Source organism: Malaclemys terrapin, chromosome 6 (genome assembly GCF_027887155.1).
Source record: "Malaclemys terrapin pileata isolate rMalTer1 chromosome 6, rMalTer1.hap1, whole genome shotgun sequence".
Lineage (NCBI taxonomy): Eukaryota > Metazoa > Chordata > Testudines > Emydidae > Malaclemys > Malaclemys terrapin.
In genome coordinates, this window is record NC_071510.1 from 66,245,383 (window position 1) to 66,255,407 (window position 10,025).

Here is a 10,025-nt window from a genome sequence, read left to right on the forward strand (position 1 = left end):
CAAGGACCTACTGTCTCCGGAAGACAGGCACTCCTGGAAGGATCCAGCCATTAGAGAGACAGCAGAAAGAGTGGACTAAGTTGGGAGAGGTGCAGTGTCACCCAACTCCTATGAGATGAGTAAGGCTATGATTATGTCACGGAAGCCATGGAATCTGTGACTTCCATTGACCTCCGTGACTTTTTCTGCCCTGAGGCCAGAGTTCTCAGCCAGCCCCATCCCTGCAGATCCCAGCCCCCGCTCTGGTGGGGGGGGGAACCTTGCTTGTGCTCTGTGACTGCTTGCCATTCCCTGATGAGCTTCTTTCTTGCAGTGACAGGGCAAAATGGGAGGGCTCAGGGGAAGCAGGAAGGGGGGGCTGCCAGGGACACTGGGGATGATTGTGGGGAGGGTGGTGGGGGCAGGGGGAAGCATAGGCCAGGGCTGGGAGTCTGATGGGGGTGGGAGGGTGGCGGCAGCAAGAAAACAGCCCTGTGGCCTGAATGGATGGCGTCTGTTTGTTTCAGCCTTTTTTAAAAAAAAAAGAAGAGAGAGAGAGAGAGAAGCACTGAATACCTCTCTGTGGGAAAAGCGTGGGGTGGAGTCTGTGTATGTAGTAGTAGCTCGGGGCGAATTCTTGCTCACTCACTCCATTGCCCTCCCAGAATCCCAGGTCAGAATTTAAATACTCTGGATTTCCTCCCTGACAGAATTAATTATCCCTGGGAATTGTGGTCCCACCATTTTCTGTTCATGCCATTGTGTCTGCAGACAAGTAACCTTCACCTTGCTAAGGCCTCTGCTACTGGGGTTGACAAGAGCAGCTCAAGGACACAGGCCAGCTGAGTTCTCTGGGCTGGGGTGTAACTGCTTGAGCCCTGGTTGAATGCTCTAGTGGTTTGAACTGGGACTTTCTAACATGCCCAGTGCCCCTTCCTTGTTTCCTTGCCCCTCTTCTGAATGGGCAAGTCTAAACTGGGAAAATAGGCAGTGTTTAAAAACGTGTTTGCTAACATGCTTGAACTATCACGTTTTTCAATACAACCTACTTCCTAGTCTAGACAGGGTGGGTCAATGTCATATCCCCACATTCCATTCTTCCCTCAGGTATAGGCTTTAAAGAGGGAAATTGCTCTATTGCAGTGGTTCTCAAACTTTTTTTCTGGCAACCTAGTTGAAGAAAATTGTTGATCCCCATGACCCAACGGGGCTGGGGATGAGAGGTTTGGAGTGTGGGAGGGGCTCAGGGCTGGGACAAAAGGGTGGGGTGAGGGCTGCAGGGTGGGTCTGGGAATGAGGGGTTCAGGGTGAAGGAGGGGGTCAGGGCTCTGGGCTGGAGGTGCAGGCCCTTGGGTGGGGCTGGGGATGAGGGGTTTGCAGTGCAGGAGGGGGAGCAGGGTTTGAGGGGGGGCTCAGGGCTGAGGCAGGGGATTGGAGCATGGGGTTGGGGCTTACCTCCGGTGGTTCCCGGTCAGCAGTGCAGCTGGGGTGCAGAGGCAGACTTCCCACCTGTCCTGGCACCAGAAACGGCCAGCAGCAGGTCCAGCTCCTAGGCGGAGGCGTGCAAGTGGCTCCGCTCAGCTCTTGCCTGCAGGCACTGGCCCCCCCACCCCCAGTGCAGAGCTGGTGCTTGGGGTGGGGGCAGCATGTGGAGCCCTCTGGACCCCCCTACCCAGCTAGGAGCCCGACCTGGTGCTTCCAGGGCGCAGTGCAGTGTCGGAACAGGTAGGTGCTAGCCTGCCTTAGCCGGGCAGTACCACCGACAGGACTTTGAATGGCCCGGTCAGCAGTACTGGGTCGCGACCCAGTTTGAAAACTACTGCTCTAGTGTATAGTAAGCAGGGCTGTGGATGTGTTTTCCAGCAATGTATCTCTTGATTTTCATTATTCACCCTCTCTCATAGCCCTGAGACAGAGGCAGTTGCTGATTCTAGGCTCCTCTAAGAACCAAAACCCGCTCTCCTGTTCTTTCTGAAAGTGTGATTTGTATCTAATGCTCAAAGAGCTGTACAGCATATTTAGTTGATGACCTCCTTTCACACATGCCCTTAGCAGCACATTCCAAGGTGGCACTTCATTTCATATGTAAAGTCTTCTGATTGAAGAAGTCTGGACAGGTCAGGTGGATTGTTTGCATTAGCACTCTGGTTTCTGTAGGTCTACAGCCTATGCACCTTATTCCCATAGTAGCATTTTGGTGGTCTTGCTATGTAATGAGAGAGTCACTTTCAGCTCACATTGGATATACAGAAAGTAGTATTGATTGCAATGTTTTCACTGCAAAGAGTTTGCCAAGAAAGAATAAGGACAAAGTGTTAGCTGCTCTCTCCCACCAGGTACAAAGTACACAACAGGTATGCAGCGATCCTGAGTGTCACCTTACAGCACCCATCACTGCAGTGGCTGAGTGTTACATGGATACATACTTCAATATTATTTCTGTTGCGTTACGTGGATACCTAATAGGGATTTATAAGTTACAAGCTCTGAAAATACTGTATACAGAGTGGAGTATTAGAAGGTATGCTGTATTGTATGCAGTGGTGGGTTGGAAGGTATGGCATATTGTTGCACTTTGAAAGCTAGGGGTATAATTAATCTGTTATAATTCCAATGATTCCAATGAATCATTCCAGGGGGTAGGTTTAGCGGATAGGGGGTAGGTTTAGCGGATAAAATAAAAAAAGAACAAGTTAAACATCACTTAGAAAAGTTAGATGCCTGCAAGTCACCCGGGCCTGATGAAATGCATCCTAGAATACTCAAGGAGCTAATTGAGGAGGTATCTGAGCCTCTAGCTATTATCTTTGGAAAGTCATGGGAGACGGGAGAGATTCCAGAAGACTGGAAAAGGGCAAATATAGTGCCCATCTATAAAAAGGGAAATAAAAACAACCCAGGTAACTACAGACCAGTTAGTTTAACTTCTGTGCCAGGGAAGATAATGGAGCAAGTAATTAAGGAAATCATCTGCCAACACTTGGAAGGTGGTAAGGTGATAGGGAATAGCCAACATGGATTTGTGAAGAACAAATCATGTCAAACCAATCTGATAGCTTTCTTTGATAGGATAACGAGCCTTGTGGATAAGGGTGAAGCGGTGGATGTGGTATACCTAGACTTTAGTAAGGCATTTGATACGGTCTCGCATGATATTCTTATCGATAAACTAGGCAAATACAAATTAGATGGGGCTACTATAAGGTGGGTGCATAACTGGCTGGATAATCGTACTCAGAGAGTTGTTATTAATGGTTCCCAATCCTGCTGGAAAGGCGTAACGAGTGGGGTACCGCAGGGGTCTGTTTTGGGACCGGCTCTGTTCAATATCTTCATCAACGACTTAGATATTGGCATAGAAAGTACGCTTATTAAGTTTGCGGATGATACCAAACTGGGAGGGATTGCAACTACTTTGGAGGACAGGGTCATAATTCAAAATGATCTGGACAAATTGGAGAAATGGTCTGAGTTAAACAGGATGAAGTTTAACAAAGACAAATGCAAAGTGCTCCACTTAGGAAGGAAAAATCAATTTCACACATACAGAATGGGAAAAGACTGTCTAGGAAGGAGTACGGCAGAAAGGGATCTAGGGGTTATAGTGGACCACAAGCTAAATATGAGTCAACAGTGTGATGCTGTTGCAAAAAAAGCAAACATGATTCTGGGATGCATTAACAGGTGTGTTGTGAGCAAGACACGAGAAGTCATTCTTCCGCTCTACTCTGCTCTGGTTAGGCCTCAGCTGGAGTATTGTGTCCAGTTCTGGGCGCCGCATTTTAAAAAAGATGTGGAGAAACTGGAAAGGGTCCAAAGAAGAGCAACAAGAATGATTAAAGGTCTTGAGAACATGACCTATGAAGGAAGGCTGAAAGAATTGGGTTTGTTTAGTTTGGAAAAGAGAAGACTGAGAGGGGACATGATAGCAGTTTTCAGGTATATAAAAGGGTGTCATAAGGAGGAGGGAGAGAACTTGTTCACCTTAGCCTCTAAGGATAGAACCAGAAACAATGGGTTTAAACTGCAGCAAGGGAGGTCTAGATTGGACATTAGGAAAAAGTTCCTAACTGTCAGGGTGGTTAAACACTGGAACAAATTGCCTAGGGAGGTTGTGGAATCTCCGTCTCTGGAGATATTTAAGAGTAGGTTAGATAAATGTCTATTAGGGATGGTCTAGGCAGTATTTGGTCCTGCCATGTGGGCAGGGGACTGGACTCGATGACCTCTCGAGGTCCCTTCCAGTCCTATAATCTATAATCTATAAATTACACCAAGGGTAAAATTGGCCTAGTAAATTTAATTATTTTTCTGTATTGCTGCAAAAATATCTTCTGGCTTACATTGTTCCAGAAATCCTCAACAAACATACAGTTAGTTATTGTTATTCCCTGCACTTTAGTGTAACAAAAACTAAAATGGAAAGAAAAATGTAAGGCTTAAGCCATAAAGCAAGCAGGTCAAATGTATAATTGAACTGAGCCACGCAATAGGTGTCCAAAAGCTGGGCTGCTAAGGAGAACCTCGTGTCTGGTGGAGAGAGGCAATAGATCTGCTCTGCTCCCAAAGCCAAACAGAAAACAGCAGGTCAGTGGTGATAGAGGAGGTAAACCCGGTCTAAGATGAGCACACCATTATTCATCCCTCGTATTACACACCTAAGGGACAGTTCTCTGCTTATGCAGCACAGAGTGAACTTGAAACAGCCAAAGGAATCTCCCCAATGGCAGTGATGGTTCTGCTGCCTTCTGCATCTGCCATCTCCTGTGCTGGAACCCACTGCGTGCCATGAGGGAAAGCAAAGGCTTCTTGGAGGCCAGGAGGAGACAGAGCATGTGAGGGAAGAGGAGGAGGCAGAGGCTCTGATATACTCAGTTCTCAGCTGGCTTAATGTCCTTGGGGGATCTTTCTACTTGGGTACAGTGGAGAATTAAGCCCAAATATCTGAGAGAGACCAGAGTAATGGATCACTGAAATAATCATCTTTGCCTGGTGTCCGGGGCAGCGCCCAACAAATTGTGCAATAGAATGGGGACTTAGAAGCAAATTAGCAAGATCTTGTTCAGCTCATACAGTGCACAAAAATGTGTCATTGATTTGCTATCTAGCTGGCTTTGAACCCTACTAAAGTGAATGAGAATTTTATGCCCTTGAGCTGCTATAACCCCATCAAACCAATGAGACAGCTGATCCACCTTTACTTCTGTTACTTATTTAAAAAGACCAGCCATGAGCTAAAAATGTAAGAGACCGATTTGAATAGATGTAAACTGCAGTTACATGAAAAATCTCTTTCCCCTCACCATTTTCACACCACCTGTGGCTAGCAAGAAGTAACTAATCTTGTAATTAGAGGAGCCCTGACAATGGACCTTGTAATTTATGGTTGAATCACGTGCTGAATGATGTCAGCTGTGGCCTCTGACTTGGAAAACGTTTCAGGGTATCACTTTCAAGACTGTCCATCTTTTAATTCAGAACAGGGAGTGTAAGGGTAGCCTGTATTTTCCTTACCATCAGAGATTCTGCTTAGTGCCATTCTTAGAAGTGTTGGAACAATGAGTTGATGAATTCAATAGCGTTCTGCACGAAGTAATGCCAGTTCAGGAAGCCTGGTAATTGGTTTCCTTCTTAAATGGAATGCTTGTCAGGATGCATTTGTTGTCCTAGGAGTCTCATCTAAATAGCTTTATGAAGAATGAATCTGACTGGACAGGCACATAGACATAAGTTCAATGGAACTTATTTTCCCTCCCGAAAGCTTACCAAATCTATTTTCTTTTAAAGTAAAAGTGGAAATGAAACACCTTAGCTTGTACAAATTACAGTTCAAATTGATCAAGACTATCAAAAGCATCTCTTCTATCTCAAATTCCAGCCATCGTAACCAAGTGAGAAAAGGAAACTGACTGACAGCCTCTTCAAAGTAGGCTGCCTACTTCTAATATCACTATTTCCCCATAGTTTTCCTTTTCAAGCATGAACACTGATAATTTTTATCAGTGTTCAAGGACTGTGCCTGCTGAGCATGAGGGAGAGCGGGCTGAAGTAAAACCAGGGCAGGAGTCCAGCTGAATAGATTGTAGTAAGGCAGCACAAACACTCTCTCTTACACCAAAGTAGACCTCATGCCAGCACAAAGCCATGGCCCAGCGACAGAAAGGATGGGGAGCTTCCTCCATAACAAGCAGAAAGGCAGATTCGCCCATTTCCACCTCAACTACTCACCCCCAGAACTGAGACTGTATCAAATAAGTAGCTTTTTGTGATAACTCAGTATAGCTGAGAGATTATTACACTGCCCCTCTGAGCAAGTGTTTAAAAGAGAGCACCCCTCCCCCGCCCCCCCATGTTTCCTTGCATTTGCTGATGCTCTTCCCAACATTTTCATCAGTTACATCATTGTAGGAAATCAGGGCTTTGGCGCAGAGCCTGGAGCTGGAGAGCAGTGGAGCTGCAGGTTTTTGCTAGGGCTTTGGAGCTGGAGCACCGCTCCCAAGCCCTGAAGGAAACGTTGTCAATAACTTTCCATGAAGTTTACACATTTATTCACTTTTCAGTTAGCTATTCATTCTTCTTCCCCATCCGCTTAATCTCATTACAGACTATTTGTACCATTTTTCTAAAGGGGGTGGGGAAAGCATATATTTGTTTGTGAGATACATTGATTTAATAAGGAGCTAACAACTGTACAAAATAAAACCCTTGAAAAAGCATTAACTGTCTAAATGGGCAAGTTAAACAAGATACAGTTAGGGCTAAAATGTTCCCTGTCATTCATCCTGGGCACCCATTAGGTAGGGATTTAATGGATAAACCAATTTCTCTTAACGTATCTTTAAAAAATATTATAAAATACCTATTTCTCCAAATAGCTTTTACTGGGTTTAACATAACATGATAAACAAGACAATATACACTGTATTCTTTTTCCTTCTTGAAAATATGTTAGAACATAAGAACGGCCGTACCGGGTCAGACCAAAGGTCCATCCAGCCCAGTATCCTGTCTGCCGACAGTGGCCAATGCCAGGTGCCCCAGAGGGAGTGAACCTAACAGGTAATGATCAAGTGATCTCTCTCCTGCCATCCATCTCCATCCTCTGACAAACAGAGGGACACCATTTCTTACTAATCCTGGCTAATAGGCATTAATGGACTTAACCTCCATGAATTTATCTAGTACTCTTTTCAACCCAGTGATAGTCCTAGCCTTTACAACATCCTCAGGCAAGGAGTTCCACAAGTAGACTGTGCGCTGTGTGAAGAAGAACTTTTTATTTATTTTAAATCTGCTAACCATTAATTTAATTTGGTGGCCCCTAGTTCTGGGAACAAGTAAATAACTTTTCCTTATTCACTTTCTCCACATCACTCTTGATTTTATGTACACACTCATGTTGTGTAGAAATATAGAGAATTTAAGGTTTGCAGCACTCCTCATATTACTCTATATTTTGTTAATATTATTATTACTATAGTGTTAGAGAAATTCAGGAAATTTAATTCATTCAACTGGTAATCTGTAGTGTCAAGGCTGCTGGCTTATTCTGCACTTTTTCACTGTCAAGTTATTACAAGGAAAACACTTACTAGAAGAAGAGAATCTTTTCTGAACTAGTATCATAATTTGTCACCCAGAGAAGTGTCAGGATTAGCTCAAGGTGATGCATGATTTATTTTAAATGTTGTTTTTTGAATGCAACAAGACCTTGAATTCAATAGAGGAAATAACATTACCTTTTTCACTTCAAGACACAACAAACCTGACCTGTATTATGTTTTGACTTCGTCTAATTCCTGCCAATGAGACTTTAGGGTGAGGAAAACATTGCTTTCATAAAATGACTGATGATCAGTAATATGGATTTGACAGTAAGTGATACTCCTATCCAGAAATAAACCTTCAGTATTAATTATATTGGTCAACAATACTGTTTTACACATGTAAATGTTGGCATGGATAATGCCCCAAAGCCATGAAGGTCAGGTTGATAGCTCCTTGTTCTCTAATCTTTGCTGGTCTTTTAACTAAAGTTGTACCCAGATTTCGCTTTGAGACACTTCAGACAACACCCCCAAATGTACAGCCAAAAGCAGTCTCCTCATGTTCCAGTGACAGTATGTTCAGTACTTATGCTCCAGTGTTGTTCATTTTACTGAAGATCAGCACACTTGTTCCCTGTATCATAAGGGACATTAAAAAAAAAAAAAAGATTCTACCTGTACTGTAGCTTTTTCCTAACATGTTGTGAAGATAAAATGGGGAAATGGCTGTTTGACTAATCTATATTGTGAGGTTATCAAGTTAGCTAATTATTGGCACTGGCCAAACTTATCAAAAACAGGAGTCTAACTTCAGGCTCCCAAAGTATTTTTTTATGCACCTAATGGTGGGATTTTTAAGTGGCTGGATAGGACTGGAAGGAACCTCAATAGCTCATCTAGTCCAGTTCCCTGCACTCAAGGAGGACTAAGTAATAGACCAGCCCTGACAGGTGTTTGTCTAACCTGCTCTTAAAAACCTCCACTGACAGATTCTATGACCTCCGTAAGCAATTGGGTCCAATGTTTAACTACCCTGATGGTTGGGAAGTTTTTCCTAATGTCCAACCTAAACTTCCCTTGCTGCAATTTAAGCCCATTGCTTCTTGTCCTGTCCTCTGAGTTTAAGGAGAACAATTTTTCATCCTGTTCCTTGTAACAGCCTTTAATATACTGGAAAACGGTTGGGGCCTCCCTCAGTCTTCTCTTTCCAGACTAAAAAACCCCATTTTTTTCAATCTTTCCTCATAGGCCATGTTTTCTAGACCTTTAATCATTTTTGTTGCTCTCCTCTGGACTTTCTCCAATTTGTCACATCTTTCCTAAATATGGCACCCAGAACTGGACACAATATTCTAGTTGAGGTCTTATCAGCACAGGGTAGAGCGGAAGAATGACTTCTCATGTCTTGCTTACAACACTCCTGCTGATACATTCCAGAATGATGATGATGATTTTTTTTTTTTTTTTTTTGGCAACAGTGTTACACTGTTGACTCATATTTAGGTTGTGATTTCTCCCCTTCCCCCCTCCCCCCGATACCTTTCCATAGTACTCCTTCCTAGGTAGTCATTTCCCATTTTGTATGTGTGCTGTTGGCTGATGCTTCCTAAATTGGAGTACTTTGCATTTGTCCTTTATTGAATTTAATCCTATTTATTTGAGACCATTTATCCAGATCATTTTGAATTTTAATCCTGTCCTCCAAAGCACTTGCAACCCTCCCAGCTTGGTATCATCTGCAAACTTTATAAGTGTACTCTGTATGCCATTATCTAAATCATTTTATGAAGATATTTGTGTGGGAGGGCAAGGAAACTGGGAGGGGGGAAAGAAGGAATGAGAAGCTTGAGCATAAGAATAGTCTTTATTTCCTTAGGGACATTTAGAACATCTACAACTAGGCTTGATAAAGTGATGACAGGCAGGAGCAACAGTTGGGAGCCTCCTCCCTTTGGGAGCAACAGAGGCAGGGGTACCCTCTCCTTCCCCAAAGAGGCAGGGATGGCAGCAGAAGATGTCCCCTACTACTTACCTCTGCATTTGGAGGGAGTTCTGGGCCCAATATACACTTCCCTTCCTGCCCCACACAGATTCCTTTGCTAGGAGGGTGATAGTGCAGCCTCCAGAGCAGTGGAGGCTTGGAAGTAACACCCCACTGATAATGAAGCAGTTCACGCCTTCAAGAGGTATTGTTTCAAGCTGTCTGCAGACTCAGGCAGACATTATTGTATCGGTTACATTTGGGCCATGTTTTCAAGCTTTTCTCCACAGCCACCAGCCATGAGGTATAAAAAACTTACATCAGCTTTCATTTAATAATAATAAATTAAAAAAAAAAGTGATCACATGACTTGCACAGGCAGTCTACACTGCCAGTGGCCAGTATTGCCAATCCTACATGTTCACTAATGATGATTCAGATTCCCAAACATCCTGAATCTGTCTTTACTAATCTATTCGGAATTCTTTTTATTTGCCTTTTGGGGTTTAAGCATCTGG